The 24,269-nt window shown below is 36.7% G+C and overlaps 1 non-coding gene across 1 annotated transcript; it reads left to right on the top strand.

Annotated features, from left to right (window-relative positions):
* The first annotated feature begins 18,768 nt into the window (after positions 1-18,768).
* Positions 18,769-18,840, top strand: Trnaa-cgc (transfer RNA alanine (anticodon CGC)). The gene has a single exon. It is a non-coding gene; the product is annotated as a tRNA-Ala (tRNA).
* The last annotated feature ends 5,429 nt before the right edge of the window (positions 18,841-24,269 follow it).

Raw genomic sequence — 24,269 nt, 5'->3', positions numbered from 1 at the left:
AGCTGGTAGTAGCAAAAGCTAAAAGGTTTTACCAAAGACTTTAACCTGGTACCACGGGAAGCAGTAAGCCATTGGAGTTCATTCCAATCTGCTGATTGGGTTTGGCTCTTTGTGGAGATTCGTGGTGGCTGTGGTTGAAACCTAAAGGCAGGCAGGCAGGCCGGACCCAAAGTACGGCAGAGGTTTTAGATTGGCCTCGTACCCAACCAAGACGGCTAAGGTTTCCCTATCCACATGAACCAATTGGAACCAAAATATACGTGCAAATGCATTTATACTTTGGGGCGCTGATCAACGCATTGTATTGATTTATGGGCTTCTAGAAAGCATCGTGAGGTAAGGCAACAATTGTTGACCAAACTAAAGTCCTTATTTGCAAAATAAAATATATGTCTACATATACATAAGTAATATATGCATACAGACATATGTATATGGCATATCAATTGGTATAAGTATATTATATTATACTGCAAAAAGTCACCCCTAAGGAGATCCTCATATTTGATTAGTTTTAGTAGCAGTTTGAGTATAAACGACTATTTCTAAGTCATCTTCAATATTTATATTTTGAAGGAATTTGTTTTCGTATAAATATTTTTATGAATTCTCAGTGACATAAATATTTACGAATCTGCACCAGGACACACGTATACTACATATATGTATATGTACATATGTATGTATATTCAAAGAGGATTGTTTTGTATTTGTTCACTCAAAGCTTGGATAATATATTTATTATACATAAGACATGTATGTTTCTATATAAAGAAACTACAAGTATAAATAAATAAAGAGCGTTATATATTTATTTTCCAATTCTATTTTAACACTCATTCAGCACCTGGCAGTTAGAAGCTTAGCTTTTAGTGGCAATTTACGAAGTTAAATTGGAAAAAATCGATCAACTTCAGAGAAAATAATCAAGAATTTAATGGATTTGGATTATAACTGAAAAATGCATATAAATGTGCATAAGACTGTGCTATACATTGCGAATTGTCCTCTGCGCAGTGGCATCCTCGTAGACTTATATTTTTTTTACAATTGTGGCCTGTACCGTTCCTGTACATAGTTAAATTTCACTTTTTTTATCCTTTCTCAGATAACCGTTAAATAAGGTGTGAACATGTCATTTGATAATAACTCTCTTTTAACAGTGGAACGAAGTGTGAAGTCCGCCCAATATCTAGAAGAGATGAAAGCTACATTGTACTACTGTGTAAAAAAAATAGTACATTCGATACCAAGCGAGGTTTCAGACAAGGCAACGCCCTATCGTCCGACTTGCTGGAGAAAATAATTCGAGCTGCAGAACTAAACCGATCAAGTACAATCTTTTATAAGAGTGTACAGCTGCTGGCGTATGCCGATGATATTGATATCATTGGCCTCAACACCCGCGCAGTTAGTTCTGCTTTCTCCAGACTGGACAAGGCAGCAAAACAAATGGGTCTGGCAGTGAACGAGGGCAGGACGAAATAGCGTCTGTCATCAAACAAACAGTCGTTGCACTCGCGACTTGGCTCTCACGTTACTGTTGACAGCCAAAACTTTGAAGTCGTAGATAATTTCGTCTATCTTGGAACCAGTATAACCACCAAAAACAATGTCAGCCTGGAAATCCATCGCAGAATAACTCTTGCCCACAGGTGCTACTTCGGACTGAGTAGACAATTGAGAAGTAAAGACCTCACTCGACGAACAAAAACAAAACTTTGTAAGTCACTTATTATTCCGGTCCTGCCATGTGGTGCAGAGGCTTGGGTGATGAAAACAACTGATGAGTCGACGTTGAGTATTTGCGAGAGAAAAGTTCTGCGAAAGACTTATGCTCCTTTGCGCATTGGCCACGGCGAATATCGCATTCGATGGAACGATGAGCTGTATGAGATATACGACGACATTGACATAGTTCAGCAAATTAAAAGACAACGGCTACGCTGGCTACGTCATGTTGTCCGAATGGACGAAAACACTCCACCTCTGAGAGAGTTCGACGCAGCAGCCGCCGGGGGGAAGCAGAGAAAGAGGATAACATCCACTCTGTTGGAAGAGCAGGTGGAGAAGGACCTGGCTTCGCTTGGAATCTCCAATTGGCGGCACGTAGCGAAAAGAAGAAACGACTGGCGCGCTGTTGTTAACTCTGCTATAATCACGTACACTATTTGCGCCAAAAAAGAAAAAGAAGAAATTGTTCAACGTCGAAGTTTCATTAAAGTTTGGGAGCGTAATCAAATTTAGGGAGCCGAAACATTCAGAATATTAGAAAAGACCTTGGCTGATAATTTTTTGTCGCGATCAATTTTGTTTGATTGCTACCAGTTCTTCAAAGAGGATTGGGAACTGCCATCAACATCAAATGATGATTAACACGTCACTAAAATAATGGTATTGGTGAATGAGAATCGACTACTAATAGTCACAAATCTTATTGGCACCGTTGGAATATCGCAAGGATCAGTGAAAACCATATTGAAAGATTATTTGGGTTGACTAGATTCTTTCGAAAAACTTCGTCGCTTTAACGTATGTGAAACAATGCATTCCGACTACCAGGATGTCATTAAAAGTATTATTACTGGCGATGAGTCTTGGAGCTATGCTTACAACCCAAAAATACGAATTATGGCGCAAAGGTGAGCCGAAGCAGAAAAACAACCTTAAAGCAGGTCAAAATTCAAGGTAACATAACCTTTGTTTTGCAGTTTTCTTCGATTATTGAAGTGTGGTGTACTCCGAATTTCTCTGGACCGGCCAAACTCCCAGCAAAGAAGACCATTTGAGTGTTTTGCGTCGTTTACGCAAAGCTATTCGTTAATCACTCCGCGCAAAAGAAGGGCACTCCGGAAATTGACTTTAACAACTGTTTCGAGGATTGGAAAAAACTTTGACACAAGTATATTGAAGTCAAGGGGGATTACCTTGAGAGGTACGATATAGATTTTAAAGAATAAATTGAGAAGTTTAAAATTATGAACAAAGTCTTACTATTTTCTGCTCATAGTAGTATATGCACACATATTAGTACTATTTTATTAGAACTAAGAATTGGAAAATAAGTGGAACCCCTAAAATAATTGGTGCAGAAAATCATATTGGTATATGGACCCTTCGCTGCCTTGTACTGCTGCCATAATTGATTTCAAATAGCACGCAAACTTACCAAAATGTCAAGACATGACACACGCATCACAAACGCCAACAATCGATTGTTGTCGCCTAATCCTAAATACTTGTTGATGACTTTGTTTAACTTTTTTGTTGAAGTTCTGTAGGTATATATATATATGTGTTTGTGTGAAGTTGTTCCCTGTATGATTATGTACTATGTGCCACGTGATGGCAACGCGATCTCATCGAGAATGGCGTCAGCCTGAAAGTACTAGCAGCAGCAAGAAGCGATGACAGCTGCTGCTGCAGCGAACAAAAATAAACACATCGATAAAATGTCAGGGGATAGGATGGCGGTGTTAAAATGTGTCAACCGCCTTTACCCAAACACATAGCCATACATTCGCACATGTATGTATATAATATGTATGTACTTATGTACATACTTTACTTCTATGCATGAGAAAGTGTGGGAAGAATTCAGAGTTGCTCCTTTTTGGTTAACCCCAAAATTGTGATTTTCATTGACAAACATTTTGATATTTAAATTGAAGGAAAAAAAACCAAAAAAACTGAAAACAAAAGTGGATAAGTGGAAAGGAATGTTAAATACGCTCGCGTGTCTAACTCCTTCTCACAACTTTGTAAAGCTCCTACAACAATCTCGCTATCATCATCACCGTCAGCGCAAGCAACGCGTGTCACCAGCGATGATTTATGCCTTTTGGTGGGTTTCGTGCACACACATTATTGCCAACACGCAAACAAACAAACATATGCATGTATGTGTACAATAGTTGGTGGCATTTTGTGGTTCTTTGGTTGACGTCTCTTTCGCACATACATTTGTCATGTTGTGTGGAGCTTGTGTATGTGAATACATTTTGTTCCGCTTCAAAACCCGATTGCCCATGTCAAACGTTCGTTGCTTCAACACGTTTTTAAATTTTGCGTGCAGCAAATGTTCATACATATACTATATATGAGGAAAGATGAAATGGAAGGGAGATATACATACATATATCTGTTGACGGTCCGGAGTGTTGCCAATTGATTGATTATTTTTCAATGAGTTTAGACCATGGCTTAAATTTAATCTTCATCTGATTGCTAATTGGGCAAAATGGGTGATACCATTGTTTACAGAGTTTAGCAATTAAGCTGTTTACTCGATCTGAATTTTATAACATTTTAATATATAGTAGGTATGTATTACACCATCACAACGGAATTTAAGTATAGGACTCCTGCAGGAAGGAGTTCTCTCGGCACTTCTCTATATCATGGTTGTAAATGATCCTCTGGAAAAGCTTGATAGGAAGTCAGCTACCTGGTGCTTGCCTATGCGAACGACTTAGCATTCGTGGTTGAAGGAAATTTTTGAAAAGCCTGTACTAATACATGGTACTTAGCGGTGCCTTAGCATCGTAAGCACCTGGGATGCTGAAAATGCCATCAACATAAATACTGGAAAGACCGAAGTGATCATATATCATCGTTAGACAAACATAGCTGTAAGGTATATGATCGCGCAAGCTACTTTTAGACTCAGAGATTCTGGGTACTTAGATGACTGCGAGTCTCGGCTCTCTGGAATTCTCGGACATTTTGATTTCATTCCAAAATACTTTAATTGCCAGATAGCCGAGCTTAGCTCTGGCTGTCGTTTATCTGTCACATATGTACCTTCTAGAGAGATATAGTAGGGAATGACCCGCTGGAAAAAAGTGTGCTCTTTTACGAATCGATCAAGGATTGCGAGGAGAGTTGGTGGAGGAGTACACTGTCGGGAACTATCAATCACCACCAGTTTTAAGCTTCTTGATCACTGCAGAATTTTTCAAGTGAAGTGACTGACATAAAGGTAGATATGCTGCCGGGGAGCGCATCTTTCTTCAGCGATGCTAGCCTTGAGTGACTGGTTTAGGTGTCTGGACATAGCAGTATTGTAGGGACCTGAAAATCTTATGAACCTTCTAGAACAGGTACTGAAGAATGGAAATCGGTAGGAGCTGCGTTTACTTCTCGTGGTTTACTATTGAATTCTTGGCCCTCAGACTAGTTTATCAACTACTAACAGCTTTGCAGTCGCAAAGTCCTTCAGTCCCAATTGAAATTTTAAGAGATCTACTGTAGTCTACGCTCTGAGAAAAGTCCATCTTTCAATGGTTATAGGGGTTCTAACTGGACACTGTCCATTCGAGATTCATGGCGTAAGATTGGATATTTTAATGCATGTTAGCTGCATGAGCTGTTGGGAAGAAGAGATATAATTATGTCAATTCTTCGGCCTTGAAAATTTTAGCTTTGCCAAATAATGGCCAAATAAAATCAAGCACATAAGCAGATTTGTGATATGATCAGGCGCCTTATCCAATTACACCGGTAACAGTCTAAAATTCTTCACGTGACTTTGGGATCAACCACCTGACCTAACCTTTGTATAATGTTCATTGAATTGTTAGAAAATTGAATAAAGTCCTAGGATTTTCTACCACTTACTTGGGAACTAGAGGACTAGTAGGAGCACCCATTGTTATCGTTATGCAAAAGCCATAGAATGTCATAATTCTGTCACCAATTAGGTAATAAAACTCAACATTTTGTAAGGCAACACACTGCAAATTTTGGAAGTTTACTGTGAACTTTATTAAAACCATTTTAAAACAGATTTTTTCATGCCACGAAAAATAAAAAAAGTAGGTGTCAACAAATATATTGATATAAAATCTACCACAATACTATGTATCATCCACCGTTTATGAGTTTACTTAGTTTCATTAATATATCATAATTAGCATCCGGAATATATAATGTCACAACATTTAATTCAAAATAGAATGATATCAGTACAGTAAAGTTTAAGATTGAATAACAATTTTTCTTTCACTAAAGTGTGAAGCTATAATATAAATAGCTTCATAATAAATAATAAGATGCCATCTGATCAAATTTAAATTAATACATTTAAACTACGCACATAAACCAAATTGATAAAAAATTTTGAATTTCTTGGAGCAACCTCTTCTTGGTTTGTGTGGAAATCACTCTCTATGTCCATCAGTGTGTGTTTGGCAGCTGGTTGTTTGGTTTCGTCGCAAAAATTTGGCTGGTTATGGAAAAAAGTTTAAGAATTAAACCAATGCTACGGAATCGTTGAAAGTGTTGCAGAACTGTTTTAGAAGTCTACTTCATGACAAAAACGAGTATTTAAGTGGAAAAACTTGCCTCATACGAGACATACGGCCTCCTCTGTTAATCACGATAACATGAAACAAATTTGAGAAAGAGTGCTTTAAAATCATCGTGTTCGGTAGCAAAAGATCTCAACATATCTTATAGACCTACTCAACATATTTTACATCATTGTACTTGTAGTTAATATTTCTCATATAAAGCGTTACAAAAGTCCTGAATCAAATGGAAAAACGTCGTCGAGTAGAGGTCGCAAACAAGACAACGTAGTTGAGGACTTATCAAACGCATCATTGCCGAATTTGTGGGCGAAAAATTAATGAATTTTTCACCGCGATAATGCGCCGCCACATTCCATTATGATTGTGATTGACTTTGTGGCCAAACACGACATGATAGTTTTTACTCAGCCACTGTATTCGCCAGATTTGGACCGTTGTGGCTTTTTTCTGTTTTCGAAACTCTAAAACCCGCTTCAGAGAACGCGTCTTGAGTAAAATAAAGCCATTAAAAGTCACAGGAAATACTAAATCTCATCTCAGTCACGGCTTATAACAAATTTTTGGAATGTTGTATTAAGCATTTGCAAGCTTGTATCAGCTTAAATGGAGCCAATACTTTGTGGAACATTACTTATTAACTAAATTGATATAAACTTTAAAAAGTCTTAATGTCTCCAATGCGGAACAAACAAAAATGGAAGGTTGAGATGATTCTATATCATCCAGTTCCATGAAATTCCAATAATCGGCCTCTGGTAAGATTTTGAAGACAGGTTATAACTCCTCCAGCCAGGAAAGTCGATCTTTGTTGAAAATTAGTAGTTCACTAAACATTTTGCGATTTACATCGGACCAGAAAGAGCTTACGACTGCAAAATTACTGAATAACCGGCACGCTAACAACTGTGAACCTCACGCGTCCCATAGTAAACCACAAGAAGACAGTTAAGCTGCGGCTGTTCCCAATTTGCTAACATTGAAACAAAAGTACATTTCCATGCAAGCTTTAAAATTCTTTGCGATTCTCTTGTAGCCATGGACTCATGCTAGTCTAATTATGATAAAGGATAATATGTTGACATATACCTTTAAAAAAGCTATTGCAGGCCTCATATAAACTGGTTTATTCAGAATTTATTCAAACCAAAATAAAAAGGGAAATATTTCCCCAAAAATCCAAATCCTTTTATGCTTCAAGCTTTCATCCAAATACGCAAATCATTAAATCACATACTAATTTATGTTCAACAAAACGCACCCACAAACACGCCCACTTCCTGATAAACTGTCAAATTAAAACTTATCTCCACACTAAGCGTATCTCTCAGCAATGGCAAGCGGCCACTTACTTTACCCAAACCTCTCTATCACCACTTTCGCCAACAATTTTTTTTGCATTTGCCCACATTTCATGTCCACACAATATCTGCTGTTTCTGCTTTGTCATGTTCGGCTTTGACCGACTTGTCATGTTCAATTTGAGTTTAATTTGAGGAGTTTGTTTGTCTGTCGGCGCTGAGCTGTGCCAGCTTTGGTGGTGCGTATACCCGTTGTTGCAATTATTTGCTTCTTCTTTCGTTGCTGTTTTCTTTTTCGTTGCAACTTTCGCTGAAAGCGTACGACAGAACGAATCTCAGGAGAGATATTTAAGTAAAATTAGCAAAATTGTGAGACTTTCCTTTGGATATTTATCCGAAACCCAATTTGATTCTTTGCGCTCAGCTTTTACTAACAAGAATTCTACTCTCGTGAGTTAACTAAGCACTCTTTCAAGGCAGAGCTTTGCATGAGAGTTGTGACGGCTTTCCGAATACTCTTCGAAAATTAATGGTTTGCATGCCCCCGTAGTATATAAACATATTTTGCTCTCTCATAATTTTTGTAAGCAACTTCCATCACTAGTTCGGTTTTAAAAATTTCATATTTACTATTAATAAATGTCGCTCTGGATTACCTGTATGCAAATTTATCGTTACTATAACAACTACGACTCTCTCCGCTTTCACGACAACTGGTATAAAAAGTCTACACTAATTTCACTGTTCGTATTTATGCTGCTCTCTTAGAATTGAGTAAGTATTTCACAAGTTGTTTTGGTTAGTTCGCTCGTTCGCTTATACGAGCATGCCATACTCATGTACATGAATATATATATGGATTGCAAGGTTCTATCTCAATCACTACGAATTCGTCCTTGACTCGATTCGTACTTGCTGGCTGGATAGTTGGTATTGGTCTCATGTTTAGGCATTTTGTTTACACAATTCCTAGCAGGCAAGTAAGCACTACAAGTGTATTTACCGGTAGGTACTTGTACGAATGTATGCATAGTGCAAATACATACAAATTTATAAAAGAATTTTAAAAACGGTTTTACTTAATACATTGAAGTTAAGCTTTCAAATGCATATGGGACCGCATGGCTTGCCGATGCAATTGCCTAAACAATAAGATACCACCAGAAGACAAAGTATTTATACCGCTGATGTAGTCACCAAAAATCATCCCTAAAGTACTACAATAAGGTTTTGTAACTGTTGAATTAACACCAAGAAAATAGTTAATATAAGTTAAGACCACTGCACCTTGAAAATTGTTCTACATCCCATATAACTAACAAACCTTATATAGCTGAAGATATTTCCCTGGCTTTAATCCTGGCAAGCTCCACGAGTATGAAACGTTCGATTATACCCCAATGCGGCCCTTCTTTGCTTTTCTTTATGTAAATTTTTGTATGAATAACTTGTATATATATATTATATATAATGCCGCAAAACTAATACGGCTGTGTAAACTGACGTTGAGCAATACCAAAAGCTCTGTCAGGATTGGGAAGGACCTCTCCGAGCCGTTCGATACCAACCGAGGTATCAGACAAGGTGACTTCCTTTCGTGCGACTTCTTCAATCTACTCTTGGAAAAAATAATTTAAACTGCAGAACTAAATAGTAGAGAAGGTACCATCTTCGATAAGAGTGTACAGCTGCTGGCGTACGCCGATCATATTGATAACATTGGCCTCTAAAACCGCGCTGTTAGTTGTGCTTTCTCCAGAATGGATAAGGAAGCGAACCAAATGGGTCTGGTGGTGAACGAGGGCAAGATGAAATATCTCCTGTCATCAAATAAACAGTCGTCGTACTCGCGACTTGTCTCAGAAGTCACTGCTAACAGTCATAACTTGGAAATTGTAGACAATTTCGTCTATCTTGGAACCAGTATTAACAGCAACAACAATATCAGCTTCGAAATCCAACGCAGAACAACTCTTGTCAACAGGTGCTACTTCGGACTAAGTAGGCAGTTGAACTCTATAAGTCACTCATTATTCCCGTCCTGCCATATGGTGCATAGACATGGCCGATGACAATATCTGATGAGTCGACGTTACGAGTTTACAAGAGAAAGGTTCTGCGGAAGATTTGTGGTCCTTTCGGCGTTGACCATGCCGAATATCCCATTCGATGGAACAATGAGCTGTATGATATATACGACGATATTGATATAGTTCAGCGAATTAAAAGACAGCGTCTACGCTGGCTGTGTCACGTCGTTCGAATGGACGAAAGCACTACATTTCTAAAAGTATTCGATGCAGTACTCGTAGGGGAAGCACTCCGTTGGAAAAACCAGGTAGGGAATGACCTGCCTCCGCTTGCTCTTTAGTCTGTAAATTCCAATGTCAGATACAGGTCATTATGTAATGGTCAGTTCTTCCATCACTTAAACCTTTCATATTTAGACACTTTAGTTCGATGTTTGAAAGAAAATGGAATGGGGATTAAGAAAAATAAATATTTAAGCAAAGAAATAATAGAGTGATAAGTAAATCAAAGCGGCCAAGTGGTGCTCCCACTCTCCAACGTATGCTTATGGAAAGCAGCGCGAATGGAGAAACTGAAGAGTAAAATGATTTATTTTTCACTACACACATTGCTAGTTTTGTCTAATAACCGGACATTACAGGCAAGAAGTTGGAAATTTGCGCAAAGAGGAAAACCAAAGCGATTATAATAAAATTCCCAGTGGAAAGTGAGAATTCAGTTGGGAGCAATAAATTAAATGTACACAAATACCAGTCAAGGCGCTAACAAACAAACATACACTCACATGGTTTTGCGTACGCATGATATTATGAATGGTTATACCCATTGCATAAAGATGTCTATATGGTGTGTCTGTATGTATGTTTAGATATATAGATATCTCCCATACATGTACACCTCTCATAGCGTAAGCATAAACGGCTAGTAAATATGATAAGACCGTTTGATGGCGTTTGGGACATAAAATATGAGGCAATTTGAACTATTCCAGTCTGTTGATAATATTAAATTGACGGGTCGTGTATATACAGTTTTTTAAATTAATAGGCTACCCTTTTATTTTCTGCATACTTTAACATCTTTACTTAAGTCGTATGAAAAATATTCTTGCGTATAATACTATGAGCCAAAAATAGTAAGACTTTGTTCATAATTTTAAAATTCGCAATTTATTCTTCAAAATCTATGTCGTCCCCTCACAATAATCTCGCTTGGCCCTATTGGGAAACTTGGGCTAAGGTGTTTTCCAATCTTCGAAACATTTGTTAAAGTCAATTCCTTCAATGCGCTTAGCGATTCATGTCATCAATTGACTCAAAACGGTTTCCCCGGAACGGTCGTTTGAATAGTTTTCTGAATAGCCAGAAGGCACACGGAGATAAGTCGAGTGAACATTCGACACCAGAAATTTAATTCCGTACACAAAATTTATTGGAACTTTTTGTTGAATAATTTCACTTATCGTGAAAATCACCGATGCCCTTTATGTACTTCAGAAAGACAAACGTATACTGAACACTAAAGACCATTTTGATGTGACATTTGGCACAGATGACTGACTGTCATACCAGCCTAGAAATATTTCGCGCGAAATTTAAATTAAATAGTTGTACTACGTACAATAATTCAAGTAAGATATGAATTATTTATTTATACAGGGGTTCGGAGCGTGCGCGTACCGACTGGATTCGGTAGAGGGCGTTCCTAGCTAATGAACGAGCGGCTGGTCAGTTGTCTCCGAGCACCTGCAGAATCAGAACAATCTCAATCTGTGAGTGGGGCAAGCCGAAAATGATGCGTACCTTAGAGCAGAGGCAGGAAATCTGCGACAGAAACGTTTGATATGATCAAGCAGGTTTACTCAGATGTTCCTTTAGGAAGCAGTGGTGTATTTCGGTGGCAACAGGACCGAGAAGAGGTCCCTGATGAAGACCGTGCTGGGAGACCTTCGACTTCGACAAACACCGACAATATGACTCGTGTGCGCAAAGTTTTGAACTCAGACCGTCGACTAAGTATTCGTTTAAATGCCCAGATATTAAATTTCTTAAAATCTGTGGTTCTTGATATTGTGACATGCGCAAGGTGAGCGCGAAGATAGTCCCAATAGTGCTTACTGATGACCAGAAATTGCGGCGAGTGGAAGTATGCTAAGAAAATTTTTGAATAACGTAATCACAGGTAACGAGTAATGGATATTTGATTAGGAAGATGAAAGGCAAGCATTTTGTGATGACAGAGAGATCCAAGCAGCATGCACCTCGGCTCTCAAGGCCATTCCGGAGAATGCCTTCCCTGATTGACAAAAATAATGATAATGTCTTCTAATGATAGACAATTCTGCACATTACACCATAAATATGGTATATTAAGTTTGCCACGAAGTTTGTAATACTCTGAAGAAAAACTGAATCATCAGCATGACGAGTTAAGCCTTTTTCGCCTGTCTCTATATACGCGATCTAGTCCCTTAGTTTTGAAGATATCGATTTAACATTTGACACGTCCTTTTCTCATCGAGAAGCTGCTTATTTGTCATAACCGCCGTTAGTTCTTGTATGGATGGCGAAAAATTCTGGTAAGAAGGGATATACATATCTACATATATATGTATATCTTAAAAGTTTTTCTTTTATTTTGGTATCAAATTTTCGAAAGATAAATAATATGTTGCTAAGCAAACAAACTTAAATTAGCCAATTTATGCAAAATAGAAAGGGTAGTCTCATACTGATACCTGCGAACATTCAATCAAGAGAAGGCAGACCGTCCGATATTTCTCTTTGCTCCAGTAATGAAGACTCTTTGAAAATTAATATTCTCAATATCTGAGCCTATCGATAACCACTCTGACCAGAAAGAGCTTCTAAACATTATCTAAAGTACGGTCTATATGTACATATGAGCCATAACAAAGCCCCCAAATCGCCAGTCGCCAACAATTGGGGATAAAATAAATAAATTACATGCTAATACGAAAAAAATGGTGTCTCCTGAAGAACGCCTATGTACGTAATGAAGCCTACTTCCTCTCAGTTAAAGTGCACAACCAACTTACAGAATGCTTAAATTAATAATTGAAATTTAAAACTTGAAAGACCATATTTCAAATACGGAACGTAGAAACAGGACATCAACATGACTCACAGAAAGGCAACTAAAGCTTTCATGGGCTCTCTACCAGAGAATCCATTGCAAAAAAAGATCTGGTTTTGTGTCAAAACTCCTACATATCCAGATTTGATTTCGACATAGCAAACATGTGCCCTAAGGCCCAAATGTATGGATTAATAAACTACGGAACATTTTGAGAAATTATAATAAATGGCTCATGGGTTACTAATTTTACGTAAATAATCGACGTTTTAGAATTCTCAGGTCTCTTCACTCCTTAGTATGTATGCAATATTTAGAGGAGCATATTGTCTAGAGCTGTAAAAAAGTTGGTCAAATAAAAAATTCAACTCACGCAATGAAGGACTGGCATTATATACCTTTCTTTTTATCACATAGCGGTTAATTAAACGAATTCTTTATAGCTATCTCAAAGCTTTTGTACTACTATATAAATTGAATTCAACTCTTTTAATAAATTATTATATTTGAAATAATTATCTTTAATAACAAAAGTTGAAAATTTTTTACTTCGTAGTTATAAAATGTTTAATCACTCTCGTTAGCAATAAGAGAACTAAAATTAAATACTCTTTAAAAGCCAAATACATCTATCCAATAACCTTAAAATCATTGACGCAAGGCATTAATTTTCTCTCACTTTCACTCTATCAATTGCATATAAATTAATAGTATTTAAACTCTCAAGAGAATCAAAGTGAAACTGACATTCGGAAGGCAAAACAAATAAAACAAATTGAAGAGAATCGAAAACCATGGTATCGCTTGCCGTCCAAATGAAACGAAGCATTGAAGCAGCAGCGAATGCTTGGTCACCGTCAATTTTTAATTGCAATTTCCGATTTAGTTCAAAAACTTATTAAGAAAGTTGGTCAAATGTTCTTCTCAGCAATGCTGCAAGAGCTCCACGGGTAAAGCCCAAAACTGGGTGAAGGAATATAACGAGGACGAAGTAAGAAATTGCAAAGCATTGCAGTTTAGCTAAAGTTTTCGACTAGTGTTTCAAATGCAACGTCAACTTCTCCAACATCATTGCTTCAAGAAGCTATTTCTTCTCTTCTTCTATTACTTTCAGCTATAGCGACTATCGACCTTTTTGGCCCACGCATTGAAGTTGACTTGAAAAAAGTTAAATAAAGTCGGTATCAGACATTTCTTATTTTCATTTGTTGCTTTGGTAATAGCCTTTGAAGGCATACCAGCAAAGAAGAAAAATTTCAAAGGCAGTATTAATGTGAAACAGCAAGGTTAGTTTTTAGAAAAATGCACGAATGAATTCTTCTTCGGGGTGTATGTGTGAATCAAAATAAATTAGGTTGCATGGAAAGTAATGTCAGAAAATAACCAGTAAACAAGTAAGGAAAGGCTAAGTTCGGGTGCAACCGAACATTTTATATTCTTGTTCGTTGCAAAAGTCAAAGCCAGGGAAATACCTTAATGTGCAAAAGATCAACCAAAGGATCAGAATTCAAACCAGCATAGTGGACCCGATATTATCTATTTTTGACAATACTATATACTATTAACATGTCACATACTAATAAAATTAAGGTACCTCCCATACCCATACTCATATGGAGTAATGTCAACCGGATGTTAAATGTTTATTATATAGAGATGTGTCCTGGAAATCATCTTCAAACTGATGTGGTTAAATAATAACTCGTGAGATTGCTGGAAGATTAAATTTGTCTAACGCAACCATTCAAGAGCACATGAAACGTCTAGGATACATTCGAAGTTTAACATATGGGTTTCTCATGTTCTTACAGAACGTGATTTGCTTCGTCGTATAAACGGCTGGGGTAGGTAAAAAAAGGGTTATATTGGGAGTTTTGTGATCTTTTGCACGACAATACCTCGATTAATTCTGAAGTGCATTGTAATAAATTGAGTGATGCACCCAAACCGCAAAGGCCAGAATTGATCAAAAGAAAAGGTGTAGTGTTCCACCAGGTTAATGCGAAACCTCACACAAGTTTGATGACTCGCCAAAAGCTTTTGCAGCGTAAATATGATGTGCTATCATACTCACTATATTCTCTAGTCTTAGTACTTCCGGACTATTACTTGGTACCAACGTGTTTTGGTTTGTTTGCGGCAAATTTAAATGCGAATTGCTAACTCTGTATTAAGTTCTCCGCTCAACAGCTTATAATCAGTAACTATGTATATCTACTCTTGTAACTTTTTACAAGAGGGTATAATAGTTTAGTTCACCTTACTGTTGTTTGTAAAACCGAAAACTGATGGAGATAGATGTAGGGTTATATAAATCGCAATGATCTGGAGGATGAAGCTGGTTGAATATCAGGTGACTGTCCATCCGTCCATCTGTTCGTGCAAAAGATAACATGAGAAAACATTGACGTACATATATTGATGAAACTGAATACACTGACATTAAGAGAAAGTCGAAGAAAACCAGCCTATTGCCATGTCCTCAAAATATAGTTAATCAAAATGTTATGATAGGCTATAACTGGGACACAAATTAATATACGAAGCCATCATTTCGCACAGAACATCGAAGTATGAACCGTCATATAAAATTTTATTTTTATTTTTTTTTTCAAAGTGGGTGTGACCTCGGCCCTTAACAAGCCCATCAACCAAACTAGCTGAAGGTATATACTTCCGGCTCGTCCCTAGACATTGTGAAAATGGGTGAAATCTGTTGATGACCACGCCCATTCCCCATATAATGGTTATGTTGAAAAATAGTAAAAAGCGTTAATTTTACGGCCACGATAATTCTGAAAGTCATGATTGGAACATGTCATCGCCTATGAAACAAAAAACGATATAAAAACATCTTGAGATATAGACACAAAATGTTAAAATCTGGATGAATATGAATCTATAAATATATTATATTTTTTAAATAAAAGAATCATAGCTTAAAGACTAAAGAAAATACGCTTTCAGAGCACTTCAAACTGAAAGTGAAAAATAATTCTTAAAAGAAAGTGGCATTAATATTGACCCAACAGTACTTGTAACGGGTGAGCTCCAAGTGGAGGACTTCAATAGCCTTTTTTGGACAGATCACGGGTGAATCGTGTCAAGCTGTCATGTTAATTTTGTTTGGTATTGTTTTTTTATATCATCCTGCTCCTCCTGAACAAAGTTTAAAAATCCTTCAACTTTATTATCAAAATTCACGTTCTTTAAAGGCTGTGTTTCGCGCGCTTCGCTCAACTTATGGTCAACATAATCGGCCTACAGAGCGTACTATTCGCAATACCATCACCTATCTTGAGACCCAACATTCATTATTGAATAATATTCCACGGATAGGCTACGCACAGCACGCAATGAAGAAGCCGTAGCAGCCGTGCTGAGACCGTGGAGAGCCGGTTCGGCGCCGTTCGCAGCAACTCGGATTGACGTATAGAAGGACTTGGCACATTTACATCGAGATATTAAATTGAAAGCGTGTAAAATATATCGTGTGCAAGAACTAAAGTCATTCGACCTTCCCAAATGACATCGCTTCGCTCTATGGGCGAACGACGTTTTCGAGCTAAATTTTGTTCAGCGATGAGGCCCGTTTCTGGCTCAATGGGTATGTAAATAAGTGAAATTGCCACATTTTCGACGAAGAGTAATCTGATTCAAGAGCTGTCATTTCCTCTAGAAAATACAAGGGTTTGGTGTGGTAATAAACATTCCCCATTAAATTTGAAGTGCTCGATATACGAAAATATGGTACAAAGTTTCACATACTTTATCTACATTTTCATGCAACTAATTAACAATAATACAATATGAGATCAGAAAATTGTCATGAAACCACTGCTTGATGCGCCGTGTTGTTTCTTTCGTATCGTTTTCCAAACCATTACATTGCTGTTTCCATGCTTCAGTGATGGGGTAGTGTACCTTTTTTACATTCACTTATTGTCAAGTGGAGGTATTTTAAAGTAATTCACAAACGTTTTTTTTACTACTCCGACCAGACAGCAGCGGGTTTTTTATGGAAATCGTTAACAACATTCCTGCTTCTCGTAATCACCTTCTAATGGTATCTACGGCTGGTGAGTTCTCATTTTGTCCAAAATCTATGCTTTAATTCCTTTTGGCTATTTTACGCGGATCCTTTCTTGTTTCTTAAACCATCAGTTCATCTTCTCTTGTGAAACTTGTGTTGTAAATATTTAATTAAATACCATCTATTTGGAAATGTTCACCAAGTTTGCAAATTTACTACATTCCCTCGCAACAAGACGATAACGGCATTAGTATCTTGAGCACAATATGTCCTTGTACCCATTATATTTTTACTAAAATTATTAAATTTAGTAACTTCCAATCAAAATCGGCATGAAAATTATTAGAATAATAAAAATCATTACAAGTAGTCTATGGGAGTAGTATAGATTCGTTTTTTATCTATTTTAACCAAGACAACATACAATTAACAAGCCAAAGACTAATAAAATGCCGCCAATGTTTCATCACGGTTCCTCACTTATATTCACCGAATATTTGGAGTAAAGTCGACCGGGTGTTCGGAAAGCCTGATGTAATTATATGGGGCTAAATCAAGATTTCGCCCGACTTTATCTATTTTAGTCTCCCTCAGGTGCAGCTTCTCTCACAGAGGGGTGCATTCACTCGGATAGCCGAGCGGTTATACTCGCTTTGAGCTGGCTGACTGTGCCTTCAAAACTAGTCAAGGAGGAGGTCATTAGCAATAGCTTCAAGCTTCTTCCATATTAAACTTTTAAGGGTGCCCGGTAACAACGGAACTGCCAGAAACTGGAAAGTCGTTTTGCTTGTTAGGGAAGACAACTATACCTCAATTTCATTCGGTTGGAATCGAGTCGGTACTCCGTCGTCCTCTTGCATTCTTGCGAAGGACTAGTAGACCTCACGTGAGCTCGGCAAACGTTGAAAAACAATCAGAACCCAGAGTGAACCCTAAGATATCCTCCGAACAACTTGCCCTTACCAAAGTCATCCTCACTGCAATTGTAGGTGTTCTGACTGAACACCATCCAATAGGATCACACGCGGCGCGACTAAATGTGAAAGTATAGAATTATCTTATCATTTTTTCCTCCGTTACCCGACTTCTTCACGTTGAGAAATGTGTTTTATTTCTCGGTAGACACAGCTGTGGCGAACATAACGAAGTGGCTGAGATTGTTATTAACCGCTTTAATAAATTTCGAGCTTCGTCGATCTATAAGTATTTGATGATCTATTTTAAGTGGTTTTTGAGTAACACAAAGGTCGAATAACTGTCCAAATGAGATCCCTTTTGTATCAACTCTGCGAACTAAACTAACTTAAGTCAATCGGACGTAAAAGTGGCGGTCATCGTTTCTGGTATTCACAGGGCGTGTGGTCAACATAGTAAGAAACATCACTTTAACCAAAACGTTATTTTTTTTGGATGTATTGAGGGAGTGATTTTGCTAACTCTTACATTTTGGGCAGTCCCTAAGCTAAATAATATATTTTTCGTATTTGTATACGAAGAGTTATCTATGGTTGATTTTATTGGACATTAATTATCATATATGTACTCGTATTATCATTTTATATAATCGAATTTAGTTTTTTAAAACATCTGTTCTCATTTTGTAATCCTTCACGTAACGTAAAACTAAAGTGTCAACAAATATATGTACATACATATATGGTATACATCTGTATGTATGTACATGTGCATGTACATCGTATAAAAATTATGCGAATAAATTGCTATTTCATTCATTTAATTAAGCAAGTACTCGCATCTGCTTACTAACTGCCGTATCCATTCAATTAATTGCATGAATCTCTGCTACCTAGATGTGTCTAAATTGTGCATAGTATATGCCGCATGTCAATATGTGTACTTATATGTATTTATGCACATGGTATGATTTCATGCTTTCGTGAACGCAGCCAATTGCATGCGAAACTCGCTTTTGCGCACAAGAGCAGAGCGCAATATTACTGAGTGAACTAGCACATCGGACGATTGATTGCACCAAGGGGGTGTAGCTCAGTGGTAGAGTGCTCGCTTCGCATGTGAGAAGTCCCGGGTTCAAACCCCGGCACCTCCAGTTGTTAAATCAAATAGTTGTTTCTTTTTTGCATTTTTTATTCTTACATTCAATTTTTTTCTTTTTGGAAATTATACAAATGTATGAACGTTCATAAAGGAATTCAAATGCAGTACTCTTATCGAATATTTATAACACATGTCATAAAAGAAATCCAATATTTTTTATACAATCTTAGCTGCTCAGGCTTACAATATTATTGAAACTATATATTGATTGAAAAAATTAATTGCAAAGACAAGCAGCACTATTAGGAGCATATCCAGATAAAGGGAAAATCAAAACGTTCATCAATACAGGTAACAAAAAAAATTAGAGTGTCTTTTTGTAATATTAAAAGAACAATTTTTCCACATCGAAATACACGGTCGAAATATACATATTGATATACATATTTAATAATTAATGCCTTCTGTATTGGTTCAAGCAACTACACATACATAGCTACTGGAACAATCTGGCAACCATAAATTGGATGATTCTTGCAAATTATCTTCGATTTTTTTTCTGGCTTTCTTGTTCGCCCTGATATGAAATTTCCCATATCTACATTCATGTGTCTTAATTTATACCACTGCAACAAAAAATTTCTAGAATAAATTCACGTAAATAGAGGATTGTTACATTAAAAAGAATGTATTAACAGAGTTAGTTTTAGAAAAGATCAGGGTTATAGTAAAAATGCACAAAAACGAACATATATGTATATGTATATATTCTTTTACGGGATTTGATCACCATTTTTGTAGAGTATCGGGCATTTTTACTGACAGCTATGTATAAGTGATAGTGATTTGAGTGGAAATAATCTGTGGGAAAAATACAAACGTTTTCCTTACAAGTACTTGATTTTGATGGATCAGTCAGCATGACAATTATATACTAAAGCGGTCCTTTCTGTATTGTATCTGTGCAAAGTTCCGTGAAAATGTTTTGTAAAAGGTAATAGTTTCCTTACTTTTCATATCCAGTTTAATGAGATATATATCTTGCCAATTAAAAAACTTCTCCCTTAATTACTTGAATTTAACGATTCAGACAAATGAGCAGCTTCTTGGCAAGAAAATTATGGGTGCAAACTTTCCGATCAGTATCTACACATTTAACACTAAGGGATTAGTTCGCAGCTTTTTCGGCTAATCATTTACATACATACATATATATTTAATAGCCTCTGACATTTCCTTCTGGGTATTACAAACTTTATAGCAGACTTAGCACACCGCTTCCATGGTATAAAAACTAAAAAGAGTATGATGCACATCAAACTAAATAGTGAAAAATAATTCATAATTTAAATTTCATGTACTATTGTGAGGGAAATATGGTTTTCTCGATATCTATACATATATATAAAAGAAAGTGACGTTAGTTACTACGCTTATAACTGGAGAATGCCTAGACCGATTTCGGTGATTACCACCAATTCGGACAGATATCCGCCCAAACAAGGAGAATACTTAAGAAAATTCTGGAAAATTTTCCGAAAAAAAAATTATGAAGACAATAAATTTTCAAATACGATAAACGGAAATAAAAACGAACATGATTTTAAATCTGGCGCATAGCTCAAAAACGCCTGGACCAATTTTGCCAATTCTTTTTTTAAAATGTTCGTTGAGGTTGTTCGCTGTGGATCGAGGAAAGTTTAGAAATAAAAACACCGTATGCTTTTCGTGAGGAAAAGTCGGAAAGTTGGACAATTCCAAAAAAAACAACTTTTTTTCATACACAAATTTTTTTTTTCAACTTTTTTCCTTTTGTTTTTCAATTGTCAAATTTGTCGTTTGATTTCATTATTCCGGTTATTCAAAAAAAAATTATTGAAATTTATTCCGTGAAAACGTTATGTGTGTTTCACACAAAGTGCTCAATTACAGATTGAAATTTGTTACGATGCCACGAAGAGGTCGCGTTCGTTTTGGCATCAACATAAGTATGTATATTGACAGCCCATAGCACATGACCGAGTATTCCCAGGATGCGATGACATACGAATGAAATTATGGATCGCGGGAAATCAGCAAGCGATCGTCACGATGTCAGAGGACAACTTTTCAAACAGCAGTTGCGATGTTTTGTAAACTTTATCTTAGTGCTGTTAGATGCTGGATGTACTCTGTTGAGTGGCAAAAGAGAGGTTTTCCGCACGCACACATTCTTCTTTGGATGGTGGATGGTGGTTACACCAAATCAAATTGATGAAATCATTTCTGCGAAAATTCCTGATCCAGAGATTTAAGCAGAATTATACGAAACCAATATGGTTCATGTACCTTACGGCCATCACAATACCACTTCGGTTTGTATGTCTGACAATAAATGTACAAAACACTATCCACGTGCTTTTCTTTCGAAAACACAAACTAGAAATGATGGATATCGAATGTATCAGAGTCGCTCACCAGATGACAATGGCAGAACATTTAGCATTCAATTTAGAGGCGCGAATATCGAAGTTAACAACACATCGAAGTCGACAACATATGGATCGTACCATATTCGCCACTGTTGTCTAATTCACATTCAAAAGTCATGTCAATGTTGCGTATTGCAGTTTGGTGTAATCGATAAAATACGGGTGTAAATACGTCACCAAAGGAAGCAACATGGCGGTTACTGATCTTGAACGATACGGTCGATACGTGAACTGCAATAAAGCGATTTGTATAATATTTACTTTTGCGATTCATGAACGTTTTCCGACTGTTGTGCGTCTCGCAGTTAATTTGGAGAATGACCAAATAGTCTATTTCAACACAGAGAATACAGTACAGACAAAGAAAACACCCCCAGCAACAAAATTAACATTTACGAGTTTTTTCTCAACTTTCGTCAGTGAACCGTTATTAACTACAATTGCTGGAACATCATAATCACTGGAATGAAGTTCGCACACTTTTCGCGATGATCAGCCATCAAATTAGCGTCAATTATGGAATACGAACAAAAATGACATTGCTAAGAATTGGAAATGGGTAAATTCCGGTTGATACTTCCGGTGGTTTGATGCCAATTCCATCTTCCCTTTATCAATTCACCAAAGATGAACTCATCATGAATATTCGGCCATTGGACAAATTATCGTAACTACAATTCCTTAAGTGCACGCGCAATGTTAGCTGCCAAAAATCCCGATGTTGTTGACTTAAACTGGAAGATTCAAAGTCAAATTTCGGGAGACTTGCGCTCATACAAATTGATCGATCGTGGAATTTCTAAATTCTTTGAATAGGCTTGGTATGCCACCGCATCATTTGCGTCTCAAAGTTGGATCTGTCGTTATTATGTTCCATAATCTTCAGGCGCCGAAACTGTGTAATGGAACCTGACTGATTGTGACGCAGCTATCGAATACAAAGGGGCAGAATGCTTGATTCTACGAATTCCTCTGAGTTCTAACGATTTGCCATTTCAGTTCAAACGTATTCAGTTGGGAAACGGTCAAAATTCTAAAATTAAAATTCTGAAGTCAAAATTCCGAAATCAAAATTCTGGGTCGACAAAATTCTGGAAATCGGAGATCCGCAATTCCTCCGCTTTTTTTGGCTGCATTTCAAAATTCTGGTTTTTCATAATTCCGGAATTTACGTTTTCCAGAATTAATTCTGGAAATTTGTTCCCCAAAATTTGAGCCAAATCGTGTATATTATATAAATTTGCTTATACATACATAATAATATAACATAAACAAAACGTAACCTCCAAAATGATTCCAAAATTCAAACATGTTTATCGGAAAGACAAAAACCAACATTATTAACAAATAAAGATCAAATAGATACTACATTAATGGATCATGAGAATGTTCATTTCTTTTTTTTTCGTATAACATGTTCACAGCTATCGAATTGTGTGACAATACGCACGGTACATTTGTTTTTAATTCGTTCAGAACAAGTCCAGTTAAATGTTTTCTTATTTTTTCGTTCCAAATACATAGAAGAAGGTGCCGTCGACGTTTAACATGTCTTTTCCTTTATTGGACTTCACCACAGTTATATTTTCCATCATTTCACAAAAATATTTAGCACGTTTTTATACTCTCGCAACAATGTTGCTAAGGAGAGTATTATAGTTTTGTTCACATAACGGTTGTTTGTAAGTCCTAAAACTAAAAGAGTCAGATATAGGGTTATATATACCAAAGTGATCAGGGTGACGAGTAGAGTTGAAATCCGGATGTCTGTCTGTCCGTCCGTGCAGGCTGTAACTTGAGTAAAAATTGAGATATCATGATGAAACGGCCCACTGCCACGCCCACAAAATAGCGGAAACCGAAAACCTATAAAGTGTCTTAACTAAGCCATAAATAAAGATATTAAAGTGAAATTTGGCACAAGGGATCGCATTAGGAAGGGGCATATTTGGAAGTAATTTTTTTGGAAAAGTGGGCGTGGCCCCGCCCCCTACTAAGTTTTTTGTTCGTATATCAGAAACTACTATAGCTATGTCAACCAAACTCTACAGAGTCGTTTTCTTCAGGTATTTCCATATACAGTTCAAAAATGGAAGAAATCGGATAATAACCACGCCCACCTCCCATACAAAGGTTATGTTCAAAATCACTAAAAGTGCGTTAACGGACTAACAAAAAACGTCAGAAACACTAAATTTTACGGAAGAAATGGCAGAAGAAAGCTGCACCCAGGCTTTTTTTAAAGGATGAAAATGGGCGTGGCGCGGCCCACTTATGGACCAAAAACCATATTTCAGGAACTACTAGACCGATTTCAATGAAATTCGGTATATAATATTTTCTTAACACCCTGATTACATGTACGGAATATAGGTGAAATCGGTTCACAACCACGCCTTCTTCCAATATAACGCTATTTTGAATTCCATCTGATGCCCTCTCTGTATTATATGTATAATATATAGTACATTAGGAACCAATGATGATAGCGGAATAAAACTTTACACAAATACGGTATTTAAAAAATATGTAAATGACGTATAATGAAATCTCGATTATCACTTTATAATGCGAGAGTATAAAATGTTCGGCGACACTCGAACTTAACCCTTCCTTACTTGTTATTATTGAAATTGCAGTGACACATTGCTTAGTCAGTATATATATGTATGTATATGTAGGTACATAGTAAACTAAATCATTATGGTAGTACAAAAAAGTAAATGAACAACAACACACAAAAAAATAACAATAACAAATACAATCATGCAATTGTAAAAAACGACTTACTAGGCAATAAAACATATGATTACAGAATGGCAAAGTTCTGTAAATAATGATTAAAAATGCGTGTTGATAACAAAAACAGTGCGCACTTTTTTGTTAAAAATACGTGTTGATAACAAAAAAAAAGCGCACTTTTTTGTGATCGACACGCATTTTTAATCACTAATTACAGAATTTTGCCATTCAGAATTTTGTAATTCAGAATTTTGCAATTTAGAATTTC

The sequence above is a fragment of the Bactrocera neohumeralis genome, chromosome 3, assembly GCF_024586455.1.
Source record: "Bactrocera neohumeralis isolate Rockhampton chromosome 3, APGP_CSIRO_Bneo_wtdbg2-racon-allhic-juicebox.fasta_v2, whole genome shotgun sequence".
NCBI classification, from domain to species: domain Eukaryota; kingdom Metazoa; phylum Arthropoda; class Insecta; order Diptera; family Tephritidae; genus Bactrocera; species Bactrocera neohumeralis.
Note: the sequence above shows the minus strand (reverse complement) of the source record. Positions and strands in the feature narration are given on the sequence as shown.